Here is a 14329-nt window from a genome sequence, read left to right on the forward strand (position 1 = left end):
TGTCTTTTATGACTGGGAAAGCCTGAACTTTGCTTCAAGATCTAGCTCCAAAGCCTTCTCTGGGAGACCCTTCCAACCTCTATTCTTCTGTGCACACGTGTCTGAGCAGGCACACATACATTTCAGGATCAAGTCAGTTCTAGAGGTGTGCCCAGAGCACTTTCTACATCTGGACTATGTGAGTCTTTTCTACCATGAAAGCTAGGTTTAAGATTCAGTGAAGGGGGCAAAGGTGTCACAGACAGAATTACCTTTGAAAAGCACTTAAGCTAGCCCATTTGTGATGATGCTTTGAGGGACCATATTTACAAAAACTACTCATATCTTTTCCCCCCAGTTTTATTGAGCTATAATGGACATATAAGATTGTATAAGTTTAAGGTGTACAATGTAACAATTTGATATATCATGTATTGTAAAAATGGTCACCACAACAAGCTTAGTTAACTCCATCTCTACACATAGTTTTAATTTTTTTCTTGTAATGAGAACTATTAGGATATTTCTTAGCAATTTCCAAATAGGCACTATGGTATTATTAATTGTAGTCACAGGCTGTAAATCACATTTATTTTATTTTTATAACTAGAAATTTGTAACTTTTGATCCCCTTCACCCATTTCCCCCACCCCAAACACCTGCCTTTGGCAACCCACCAATTATTCTGTTTTTATGAGATCATTTTTTTCAGATTCCACATAAAAGTGGTATCTATCTCTCTCAGAGAGAGTGTCTTTCTTTCTCTGCCTTATCTCACTTAGCATAAAACCCTCAAGGCCCATCCATGTTGCTGCAAGTGGCAGGATTCCTTCTTTTTTATGACTGAGTAATACTCCACTGTATATATATATATATGCATACATATTTTCTTTATCCATTTATATATATTCTATCTATCTATCTATCAATCTATCTATCATCTATCTGTGTATCTATCTATACATACCACATTTTCTTTATCCATTCATCTGGTGATGGACACTTAAATTGTTTCCACATCTTGGCTTCAGTGAATAATGCTGCAGTGAACAAAGGAGTGCAGTTATCCTTTCTTTTGGATGAATACCCAGAGGTGGGATTGCTGGATCATAGGGCAATTCTATTTCTAATTTTTTGAGGAAGCTCCACACCGTTTTTCCATGGTGGGTACATCAATAGTGCACAAGCATTCCCCTTTTCCACATCTTCATCAATGCTTGTTACATCTTGTCTTCTGATACTAGCCATTATGATGGGCTTGAAGGGATATCTCATTGTGGGGAAACTACTGGTATCTTTGTCACCAGTGGCATGCTGGCTCAGGAGGCACCTGTGCAAGGAGGGTCAGGAGAGTGAACCTAGCCAAAACCCTGCCACAGGGTTTGAAGTAGCTGTGCCCTTCTCCCTCACCTTGGAAAGTCCAGTGCTCAGGAGTGGAACACACTGGACATGTCTCCTATTTAGTCTGGGTTAATGTTTTTCCACAGCCATCTCCTGGGCACAGTCACTTCCTGAGTGGTGTCAAGTCTAGGGCCAGTCCTCTTCATCTTTGGTGCTCAGCAGAGCTCAGGCTTTCTCTGGAAGCACCTGGTGAATTGTCGACAGACCATTTGCCTTTTTTAAAATCATGTTCCTGCACAGGAAGTCAGTGAACTCATTTCAAAGAGACCTTTGTAACAAGCCATCCTCATCGAGTGGAGAAAGGGTCGGGGTCTAGAGAATAGTGTTGGTGGTACCCACTGGACTTGACAGAGCGTGTGCTTGAGTCTGAGACTTGTTTTTCCCACCCCCAGGGAACCAGGACAGGTCAGCCATTTCAGAAACCAGTCAAGGGTTTGTTTATATATTAAATGACCCATTGTATTAATGGTGGAGACTCAGGCATGCTCTGGATAGGTCACTAATGTCCAAGGACATTAGTAGAAGCAACTGGGTATCCTAGAGTGGGAAACAGCCAATGTGAGCCTACCCTGGGGCCTGTCATAGGACTAAGGACAGACAAGGGATTTCATCAAAATTATTCAGGGGTGTCTCTGTCCCCTGAAGGTTAGTTTGGTACTTACTTTTTTTTTTTTTTTCCTGTGGCCGGGACCCTTGAGTGTGCTCTGGCCACCACATTTGTCATTCTACCTGCGTCCTGTTTCTCCAAGCATTCAGCTTCAATCTGGGGAACAGTGGGGAAGGGTTTTCTCTACCTCAGTATATTCAGAAGCATTGTGTTTGCTCTCTGCAGACCTCCTAATCCAGCTTGTAAACTAAGTACTCAATAATGATCGGTCAGTGTGGAAAGCAAAGTGGTTAGACTCAGAGTACCTCTCCTCTCCACCCTCCCAGCCATAATTGTGGTCAGCTCCCAGTTGGAGAGAAAGCTGGCAAGTCACATCTTCCTTCTACACGGCTTCGACTACATCTTCCCACCTCCACGGTCTTGAGGGGGGGAGACCTGACACCTCTAAATCTCGACTTGATGGTTTGTCCAAGTGAAGCTTGTCTTGAAAAGAAACAGGCATCACCATCAATGAGGCACCTTCCTTTATATTTCTGTAGGTTGGACTGTGCCAAATCCCATGCAGCAACTGGAGGCAGCTATTGGGGGAAAGCAGGGCGTGCATGTACTCACCTCTCCTGGCCCTGTCAGAAGGAGAGCTCAGAGGGAAGACTCACAGGCAGGAAGGAGTAAAACACTGAGACTGTGGTGTTCAGAAATTCCCTGAGGCTCTAGAGACTGTTTTGAGAGCTAAGGGAAGTCTGGGAGCTGGGAGTAAATTATGGGTGTTATTTTCAGTTGCTGGGTTAAATTATTAGTGTTCTCTGCTTAGCTGTTATCCTGAGCACTGAAGTTATAGCCTTGGTCTCACAAAGATCTGTGTCCCTGCCCAACTGACTAGGCACAGGCGACAAGGGTCCCATGCTCTCTGAGAGTTCCAAACATTCCCTTGGGGCAATAAGCCTCTGAATTGTCCACCAGGCTGACAGACCCACGATGGCAAAGGAAGTGTGTCCATCCTACCTCACTCTGCAATCCTCATGGGTAGTGGTTTATGACCACAGAAAACAGGGGTATCTACAACTCAAGATGAACCCATTGCAGTGTATTCTAGATCTAGAAAAAAAAAGGTTTTAAGTATTAAAGAAAGTGAAATCCTGGATTGCTACCCCCTGTTCTCTTGTCTCTCCTGTAACTACTTTGGCCTAAAGTCCTAAAGGGCTCAGGTTCCTTGCAGAGGTCTCTCCATCTCTCTCTGTCTCTGTCTCTGTTTGTCTTTCTCTCTCTCTTATACCCTGCGTGGATGCACTTCCACTCCCCTCACACTCATGCATAATTCTCCTCTCAGTTCCTCTTAATAATTTACTCAGCAACTGAAAATAACACCCACAATTTGCTGCAAGTTTCCAGACTTCTTTAGCTCTCAAATAGATACAAGAGCCTTTGGGAATCTGTACACCATGGTCCTGTTGGTTCTTACAGCCTCACACTCTCCATCCTCCCAGAGGAGAACATATGTCATGTGGAAGATTTAGGGCCTTTCTTCTCCTTTTACTCATTGCTGCACCACAGCATGTCATTGTACTAGGCAGTTTAGTATCTCTCCAGAAAGTGGACAAGATCAGGGAAAGAAAGGAATTCTCAAAGTCAGATCCTTTTTTGCCACAGCATTTCATATATATATATGAATGGCGTATCTCCTGGGCCATATATATATGAATCCTTTCTATATGAAATATATATACATATAATATATTCATATATATATGAAATTTGATACTGGAGGATTTTGAAATTAATAATACAAATAGGACATTGTAAGTTCATGTTTGATTTCAATTCCCCATGCTAAGAATGTTTCATCATGGTCCAGAAAAGGAGCATCTGTTTATACCTTCTATTTCCTAATGATTGGAACACTGCAAACACAGAAAATCCAGAGAAAACTGTCAATGCTGGGAAGCTTCTTTCCTTTATATATTACATGATGCACAGTGCAGGTTAGGCACATAATAGTATCTCAGGAAATGCATTCAGGTCGTTTGGGTATAGCCTTACACTGTCAAAAGTTTATTTTATCTCTGGTCCTACCTTGAAAATGATAGTTAACTCTTTAAAAAAAATTTTTTATTGTGTGCCAGGCTCTGCGATAAGTACTTAACAGCTATCAAGTGATTTAGTCCACACAGCAGACTTGGGAAATATCATTATTATTATTACCATTTTACTATAAGAAAAAAACAAGGCTTAGAAGGCTTAAGCCTTCTTGTTCACTATTTCATTGCTAGTAAGTGGCACAGCTGAGATCTGATCCCATACCTAACTGACTCCAAGTGTATACTTTTAACTTTTATGAGCATTGTCTTGCCAGAACAACTCTTGAGTTGGCAGAGTGGGAACCCAATGCATGGAGGTTTGCTTAGTTGTTTCAAAGCACAGGGGTCCAAATACCTTCCCTCAGCTTCCCTTTCTAGAAACTTAACTCTGTACACCCCAATCACTTCTATACTTAGGAGCACTGAAGGACAGGAGGTTGAGTTACATTTTTACAAAACTGATTGCTTTCTTCTTAAAAAGATAGGGTGAGCCACACCCAGTGTAAGCCTTACTCCACATTAGTGATTTAATATCTCTTGATGTTATAAATGTCTTCTTTGCTCTAAGGTTTAGGAAAATTTCAGAGATGAGGAAATTAAGCTCCCTTTGTCTATTCTATCCCAAGTGGCCAAGATGTTGAAAATTCCCATTCCATGGTTTAAAATAGCCTGGATAGCTAAAGGAAAGTAAAATGAAAACTCATTTCCTGTTTACCATTTTGATTTCTTCTGAGAGCTGAATATATCCACTTTCTTGCTCTCTGAAGGTTTCCTCTCTGTTTATTTAAGAGAATACCCTTATATTATAATAAATAATAAAATACTTTTTATTTTGTTGGGGAAGAAAACTTTTTATCTACCCTTCAAGGTTCTTCTGGCTGGCCTAAGAATGAAATTGACATGAGACAGTTGAACAGGAGGGAATCAGATTTAATTTTGTACATATGGGGAACCCACATAAATATGATATATTCCATAGAAAACCAGGCAAAATGAAATATATATGTCATTCTGGACTAAGGAGAAAGGGATAGGTGTCTGGGGCTACAAAAGGAAGGAAGGCAATTTCCAGGAAAAATAGAAAGAATACATGTTTGGTAAACAAATGTTTTCTGGCCCATTCAGAAACAAAGGGCCATTCAAAGACTATATTAAACAGGCTGTGCTAAATTACCTGCTGTCTATCATACTCAGTTCATATTATGCAATAGTCATCTATGATGATATCTCCCTTCTCAGATCAGGCCCCTATCTAAATTCTTTAAGGCAGTTAGGGGAGAGGCAAAAAAGAAAAAGTTCCTCAAGTCTTCTTTTCTTAAAAATAATCAGCCTAAAATAACTGTATGCCAAAGAGACACATTTTTGGGTGGCAAATTTTGCCCTGCTACAGTTACTAGATAAGGCACAGCCCTATCAGTCTTCTAAAGACAAGTGGCCTCATTGTATAAACCATTGTTAGTTGCAGACATCTAAGGGGAATAACAGGCAGCCCAATTCTAACCTGGCAAGGATCATAGCAGCCCAAACATTACTCCACCCAGCAATTACCATTATTTCCTTGAAAATTCTTTGGGTTCAGAGTCACCAATGGCTGGAGCAGACTCCAGGACTCACTAAAGAATCAATAATAGCAGCTCACTCCGTGGTGCTGGCGTGAGGTGATGAAGTTAGAAACTACATGACCTTCAAAACAAGTGATTTAACAATTACGGATATAGAATGGACAGTAAAATCTGCCCCTCCTCTCTTCTTTTGGAGCAGATATTTGCTGGTTTAGGTAATGTGCAAGTGTTTTCCCAGGGCCCATTTGGTCTCAAGCAGGACAAAAGCACTCAGAGAAATGGCTCTTGCCATGCTGATATAAATGGCTGGAGCCATGGGCTACCATTATACTCAGTGGATTTTTCTCTACATTCTTTTTTATGCCAACATATTAGAATGATAATATTCTACCTTCATGCTAGAGAATCGTTCTAGCAACTAAATTATAATTATAAGCATTGTCACTCAGCCCCTTTCTTTATAAAGAGAAAATTCCTCAAAGTCCTCTGGAAACTATGGGGATTTTCCATGACTGGAATGAATTCATCTAAAGAAATAGAACATAAAACATACGAGGAGTTTATGGATTAAATGATAACCTTGAATTATTCTGGGAAGAAACTGTTGATAGGAAAGCCTTATAAAATGCATTCATTCAGCCACCCAACAAATATTAATTGGGAATAGACTTCCCCCGCAGTCTGTGCTTGTACTTGGTAGAATTTTAAAAGAACAGAGATGTTGTTTAAGTCCAAGTGGGACCACTGAGGCTGGAACCTTGCTTTCCAGTCAGTAGATAAGGGTGGCAAGCAGGGCCTGGGATCAAGAAACAAGTCATAAACAAGCTTGGGACACATTTGAAATAAAGGATACTCTTATATTAACATAGTGGTGTTGTTTCAACATAATAGGTCCAGAAACTGATTGCACAATAGCATAATGGAGGGACCTGGCTTAATTGCAGTTCCTTTTTTCAAAATACCTAGTTTTTCTTTGGTCTAAAGCTTAATGTGCTATAATAGAGTGATGTGGTTGCTTTAAACAGCTAATATAATAGCTCCATTAAAAGAAATATAGTGTCCAGAGGGGTGCCTGTGTTGGCTCAGCTGGTTAAGTGTCCAACTCTTGATTTTGGCTCAGGTGATAATCTCAGGGTTGTGACATCAAGCCTCAGGTAGAGCTCTGAACTCAGCATGGAATCTGCTTGAGATTCTCTCTCTCTCCCTCTCCCTTTGCTCCTCACTGCCCCACTTATGCTCTCTCTCTTTTTCAAATAAATGAATAAATAAAATCTTTAAAAATATATATGGTGTCCAGATAATAAGTAACAGTAACAAAGTATGTTGATCCAATGACAATTAAAAGATACATTCAATTCAAGACATGGCAATTTAAGATGTATCCTGACATACAATAATGTATCTAGAGAAGGAAGGTATAGGGGCTGAGGATTCTATAACAATGCTAGATATAAAATGGTGAGGGCTCTGAGTGTTTAGCTTGGAAAGGAGAAAACTAAGAAACATAACTGTCTTCAAATATAAGAGGAGCCGTTGTGAGGAAGGAGAAATGAGTAGGTTTTATTTCAGGAAAGAGAATATAAGCAAAGAGCAAGTAAATGTCTATAAGAGACCAGAGGAAGTAAATAAGAAAGGAAGTGGCAAGGAGATGATTTCTAGCTCATTTTAAGGGATCAACTTTCTAAAAACAGCTTTCTCACAAACCAAAGTGCTCAGTAGTGGAAATAGCACTCTCCAGGGATAGAGAGCTCTTTGTTGTCCACCAGAACATAAACTCTGTGGCCATTTGTCAGGACTTTGAGGAAAGTGTTCCGGCATCAGGCAGGATGTTAGCTGTCTAAGGTCTTATTCATCTCCAAGATTCTGGGTTTCTGTGATGGGCCAGACCTGAAATGGTCCCACCAAGAACCATTGGTAGTCAGGGCAGGAAATAGAGCACAAATGCATGAGCTCATTGATCAAAGTGCTTTTAAACAGATGGTGTGTGAACCAGACTAGCCATCTTGGACAAATCTGCCATGATGACCTTCCTGTGACCTCTGCTCCCACATTCCTTCCTTTTGTTTAACCACACCCTTAACTATACCTTCAGGCCGTAACCTCCTTGATTTGCCCTGGAGATATGACTATGACACACACCTATTAACATTCTCCTCCTAGGTGGCCCCTAAGCTGTACTCCCAGCCTCTAGGATAATAAAAGCAGGCCTTAAGAGATGTGGAGTTGAGGAGATCTAATGGTCTTAAGGGTCTGCAAGACATGCTTCTGGCCCTAAGTCCCCTAATAAACCATTTCTCATCAAGTTGACCTTGTCAGTTTTTTTCTCTGGTCTTATGGCTCCTTTGGCCTTTGGAGGTCATTTTGCATATCTCTTTCACAAAGGAGACAGACTCCTCTAGATACATTAGTTAAAGCCCCAGCTTGTTTCTCAAGGATATTTCTAGAGAAAGGACCTTTCCATAGAGTAATAACAGAGTCAAGGAGTATGACTGGCAAGGTCCTCATGGGATGTGCTCCTTCTGTGACAAATATCAATGAGAAGAGTCACTTGGTCACTGGTGACAGCTCCCATTAAAAATTCTAGGTATAGATCTGGGAGAAAGGATGCCGAGATATGCGAAGGGCAAAGAACAATCAAAGAGAAGAAGGAAATATGGACTCAATCCAAATAGAGTGCTCCCTTCAGGTGCTGTTTGAGAGAAATAGTCTGCCTTTCTTGTGCTATTTCAATGCAAAGACTTAGGGAATACAGACACACAAAATGGTAGTTCAGATTGAATGCTTCATCAGATTTATTTATTTTTAAAAAATTTTTATTGTTTTAAAGATTTTATTTATTTACTCATGAGAGACACAGAGAGAGGTGGAGACGTAGGCAGAGGGAGAAATAGGCTCACTGTGGTGAGCCTGATTTGGGATCAATCCCAGGATCCTAGGATCAACCACTGAGCCATTCAGGCACCCCCATCAGATTTTTTTTCATTAAATAAAGCATTTATTTGGTTCAGTCTAAATTTTAATACATGAGGGTATAGCATTTGTTTTGAAAATTTATTCTTTCCTTACCATACCAAGAATTCTTTGGGGTAGAGACAATATCTTTTTTTTTTTTTTTTTTTTTTTTGGTATCCCTGAGTTTTGCATATGATCTGACACATAGTAAATATTGCAATAAATATTTAGTATACTAAACAGAAATATGTTTTTTGGATGGTAGATAGGTTGAAGGATCTGGGCAAAACCAATGATTCCAACTTCCTCTGGTCTTCTGTTTTAGCAAAACACTCCTCTGCTCCAGGTACAGAACTATGCTCTGAAGCACTTGATTCTAATATATGGTCCTCTAGTACCTTCCATGCAAACCTCAGTTGTCTTGCTCACTTGTTCACTCAACAAATGTTTACTGAGCCCTGACTTTGTGCCAGGTACCATGCTAGGGCTGGGTTACAGATAAATGATATGTACAGAACAAGATATCTGCTTCCTGAAATTCTCCTCCTGAGTCTGTGGTTGGGGGAAGTAATAATAGCACCAAGGATCAAGTACCTAGTAACAAAACAAAAGAAAAAAGTTTCTTTTTTAAATGACTAAATGAGATGTATGGATAGACCAAATGAAAGCAAATTTTTAAAAAACTCCATTCTAGAATCTCTGTGATTTAGCATTTCTTTGATCCAAAAATATATACAGATAACAAGAATAAATACAAACACCTTGTCCAGGAAGACTGAGTAATCCAAAGAGAATTTGATGCAAGCTTTAGCTACCTTTGTTAAGTCAGAAAAGTAAAATGATTACAATCAAACACCATTCACATTCAACTTGACCAAAGCCATTGTTATAAATAGAAATTGTTCTGACTATCAGATGTCTGGAGAATCACTTTCTCTCTACCTGCCACCTGCTTGCTCATCAGCGATTTCTAATGGGTCAGCAAATAAAAGAAAGATTTGAAAGGGCCACTGCAACTACGCTATTGAGAATCTGAATGTGAATTGGGTCATCTTGTTACTAAAGGAGTTGGTTCTCCTCTCATATCCTCAGAAAAGAATGGCAAAAAGATGATAGAAAAATGGAAAGAGAAGAGACAACATGTGAAGGAGGGCAGATCCAGCCAAGCTTGAGGGCCAATTAAAACACAAAGATCTAGGGGGATAAAAGGACACCAGACAAGAAAGAAAAGGAGGAAGTGGGAAATAAAGTAAAAGAGGAACTAACATTTTTCAGAATCACTAATGTCTAGTTTGAACTTGCTAGAAAACAGGCATTCCCTCGCCGTTGATCTGGAGGGGCCACTGTAGTCGGCTGCCTGCCTTCCCAGGAAGTGTCCCTAATGTTGGAGGCCAGTGATGTAGTGACTGTCACCAGCTGGATTCTGCTCAGGACATGGCAGACATTGATGCCAGGGTAGCCTGAGTGCAAAGGAGACCTGCACACAGGAGCAGATGGTGGAGACACACTTGATGTCTGTTAACTATTCAATCCCTCTGAGTTGTGTCCCTGGGAAACATTTTGTTTCCTCATTCTAAATTGGTAAAGCAAGACATTTTAATATTACCTAATTGTCCTTACCTACATAGAGTATTTGTCACAAAGGCAGCATTAACAATGAACTGGGCAAGGTCAGCTGAGTGCTGCTGCTGACACAAGAGAGCTGAGGAGCAGAGCGACTCACCCACCTGATCTCACTGCAGGTGGCTGGAGAAGCCCAGGAGGGATGCCGGAGCCTTGTGCCTGCCTCCCACAAATATTGTTAAGATTGACATGATCATGTTGGCAAACTGCTCCATGCTCCTGAGAGAAAGAGTGTTACAAGGATATGATTTTATTATTCATCACACGGCATGTGCTTCCCGTTGGAGAAGTCAGATGCAAACTGCCTGCGGGTTGTAATTTCACTCTGCTCCTCCCAGCTCCTTCTGAGTTGGGGACTGGCAGCTTAGGTTACTCTCTCTGAAAAATGAGCGCCTTAATTACCAACTACAATATATCAGAGGAGAATGACGGAGAAGAGAAAGTTCGATTAGAGCAGCTCTATTGCCCTGGTGATATTTGCCCAGATGGGTCAGACCAGCCAGTGAGGAGGAAATCAGACCAATGATGAGCTTTGCCTCCATTGAGTTGGGATTCTCTCTAAGCAAGACACCACATGGCAAAAAATAATCAATAGCAGGAGAAACAAGACCAAACCATGCCCGGGTTTCAATGCCTTGGGGAAATAAGGAGGAGAAGGAAACTTTATTAAAACTACTCCGTCAACCCTACCAATTCCTTTGAGGCATCTCTGCTTTAAATATTCCAGTCCATTTTGGAGAGTGGAGACAGATTGATCTTGCACTAAATGGACATTTAGTTGGATATAGGATGTATAACAAAAGATGGATTTTCCCGGGGAAGCATGTGAGAGGGGAGGGAGCCCCTCCAACTCCCACCCTATGGACAGACCCAAAATTCACTGGCTACTTCCATGACTGAGAAGAAACTAGAATATTGTTTGCAGTGCAATAAGGACACCTCAAAAGACAGGAAGAATAGTCATCTATGACTCGGACAAATGATACAAGATGGGGCTCCCTCCCCCTGCCCCGTATATTGTCTTTAAATAAATCACAAACAAATGACATTATAACTTCTCAGTACTAACTCCAAAGTGAGAAAAACAACAACAACATTTTTTTTCTTCTAGTCTTCCTCCTGTTTGTTTCACTCTTTACAAACTTTGGACAGCTGTGAGTCCCTCCCCGCCTTGCTTTGACACTTCACTGCAGAGCTCTAAAATTGTCAGAGGTGTATTGAATTCAAGGTGATCCAATCCAGTAATTTTCTAATCATTGGATTGTGTGCCTGCAACAGGCTCCATGCTTTCCTGAGCACTGTGGAGTTCAGAAAAAACCAAAACAAAAACAAAAACAAAAGCAAAAGAAAAAAACTCTCTTTGCCCTTGTCCTGAAGGACATAAATGAAGTTGCCAACATAAATGAAGTTGTTATAGACTATATAGCACTGGGGAATAGTAATCCAGTGCCCAAAGGTACAGGACATAGACTAACTACTGTTTCTCTGGTCTTGAAAAACAGACTTGACACTGATAAGGCTCCCGGCTGCCCTCTCCCTTCCCTCGTCATTGTCCCAGGAATCCTACTGGGACCAGTGCCCACTCAATTGCTGGGATGATTCCACCCTCATTCTTAGCAACTGGACTTGAGATAGGAAGTGTGTACACAGCCTGCAAACCTTTGCCCATCCCCCCACCCCCTGCAGCTCCCAATCCTGTCCTATCCCCCATCTTCTATAAGGGGTTGTGTGCTGACCTCTTCTCTTCCTTGGGGGCAAAGCTTCAGAAGGCTGACCTGTCTCAGGTTCTGCTCCCAGGGATAAGAATTTGGCTCATGATTTCATTTCCACAAGACAGATCATTTACTACAGTGATGAAATGGGCATGAGACATAAGGTCAGATTCAACCGTCTAGGAGATGCAAGCTACAAAACGTATGAGCTATAGACCCAAAATAGGGAGGAAGAAACTAATGTGTCTGAGTTAAGAGGGCCTTCCAATGCATGTATAATGTAAAGAGAAAGTCGAAGGAAAATTTGGAGAAGCAAAATGAGGCCTTTAAAGATTTGCTTTGGAGGGATCCCTGGGTGGCGCAGCGGTTTGGTGCCTGCCTTTGGCCCAGGGTGCGATCCTGGAGACCCGGGATTGAATCCCGCATCGGGCTCCGCCCCGGGTCGGGCTCCTGGTGCATGGAGCCTGCTTCTCCCTCTGTCTGTGTCTCTGCCTCTCTCTCTCTCTCTCTCTGTGACTATCATAAATAAATAAATAAAAATTAAAAAAAAAAAAAAAGATTTGCTTTGGAAAAAAAATAAAATAAAAAAAATAAAGATTTCCTTTGGGATAACCATGGCCTCCTGAGCTTTGGAGACGGGTTTCTTTATCCTCAGCCTGTGCAGAGCCAATACAACCCAGCAGCTGCTCTGCCCATGAGAGTCAGATCGGAGACAATTTCCAGTGAGCCAGGCTGCTAAGCTGTCTCCTAAAAGTCCACCTCATCCCCTAGCCTGCAGTGTGTCCTCGCAACATGTTAGGGACCTGGGCCAACTCTTCCTTTCCCTATGGTGCACCTGAGTGCCGGCATTTGAGTGGAGCCAGAGAAGTCAAAAGAAGGTTCTTTGGTAGCAGCAAAAGCCTGTGACAACTATCATCCTTGAAAGTCACTTTCTAGGTAAAAAGACAGAAACCTCTTATGCCAGTTCTTCCAGCTGGTCCAAGAGATTTGGTCCAGGTATCCTTCGTAAAGTCTGGAGCTTTTCTTCTACAACAGTTGAAATCCTGCTCTGCTATTGCAGCCAAATCCAAATGCCACCTCCTCTGAGAGGCCATCTAAGATGGAAAGCCACCCCTTCTCCCACCATACCTCATTTAATCCTGGCCCATTCCCAGCTAAGTGCTCCACAGTTCTTGGTAATGATCTCCCCGGTCCTATGTGAGCGCCCTAATGTTCAATTTGTCTCTGCATTCCTCCATTTTGCCCACCCCAACCTGACTTCTGCTCTGCTCCTGAGTCTCCCCTGACCTCTCTATTCTCTCCTGATATCTGGTGGACGGGTGGTCACTGCTCCACCCTCAGGTTTGCTCTGCTCCCAATATAGCTTTTTTTTTTTTTTTAAGATTTTATTTATTTATTCACGATAGACACTATTCACGATAGACACTATTCACGATAGACATAGAGAGAGAGAGAGAGAGAGAGAGAGAGAGAGAGAGAGAGGCAGAGACACAGGCAGAGGAAGAAGCAGGCTCCATGCTGGGAGCCCGACATGGACTCCATCCGGGGACTCCAGGACCGTGCCCTGGGCCAAAGGCCAAACTGCTGAGCCACCCAGGGATCCCCCCAATATAGCTTATTACTGGTACCCTATTTTGTGGAAGGGAGATGTGTACAAAAATGAAACAGAAACTGGGCCTCCCCCACCCTCTAGGATCCCGACCTGCCACCTGTCCTAGAACCTGCTTCAGGATATACAGCAGAGTCTGTCCTATAAAGATAAATGCCTTCCAGGCTGCTTTCGCACACAAATCAAATCATGCAAATACAGCACTGAGAAGACGAGGAAGACACATGGCCAACAAAGATCTGGCAGCTCTTAGTGGAGCACACAGGGAACATGAGTCAGCTACGGCTTGTAGCCGTGATCTTAAGAGGCTAAGAGGCAGAGGCGTTAATGAATGAGCTCCAGGTGAGCCTCCTCCGAGGGCTTCTAATGGTGCCCCGAGGAAGGCTCTATTACGCAGCCCCAGACTGCCCTTCTCACCTCACAAATGCATGTCACCGGTCTCCAGAGACAGGTGGAAGGCAGTGATGGATAGACTAGACACCGCTGCACTTGTGATAATTGAAAGCGGAAAGAAGGACAAGTCAGCTCTCCGATAAAGTGCGCTTGGAGCGTGGGTCCCCCTGGGGCTTCTTCTCAAGTCACCACCTGAGCTCAGTCTCCTGTCCCCCCCAGCTCATTCTCAACTGTTGTCCGGGAGGAGACAGGCAGATCCCTTCCTACCCTTGCACTTCCCCTCCCCCAGCCTGCAGGCCCCACCCACTAATGTCACAAGGGTTAAATAATCACTGGGCCCTCTGGTAGCCGCTTTCCAGCAAACAGGCCACCTCTGATGAAAGCAGCCCAAACAGCTGCGCAGTTAGAAAGTGGCA

This window comes from Vulpes lagopus, chromosome 8 (genome assembly GCF_018345385.1).
Source record: "Vulpes lagopus strain Blue_001 chromosome 8, ASM1834538v1, whole genome shotgun sequence".
Taxonomy (NCBI): domain Eukaryota; kingdom Metazoa; phylum Chordata; class Mammalia; order Carnivora; family Canidae; genus Vulpes; species Vulpes lagopus.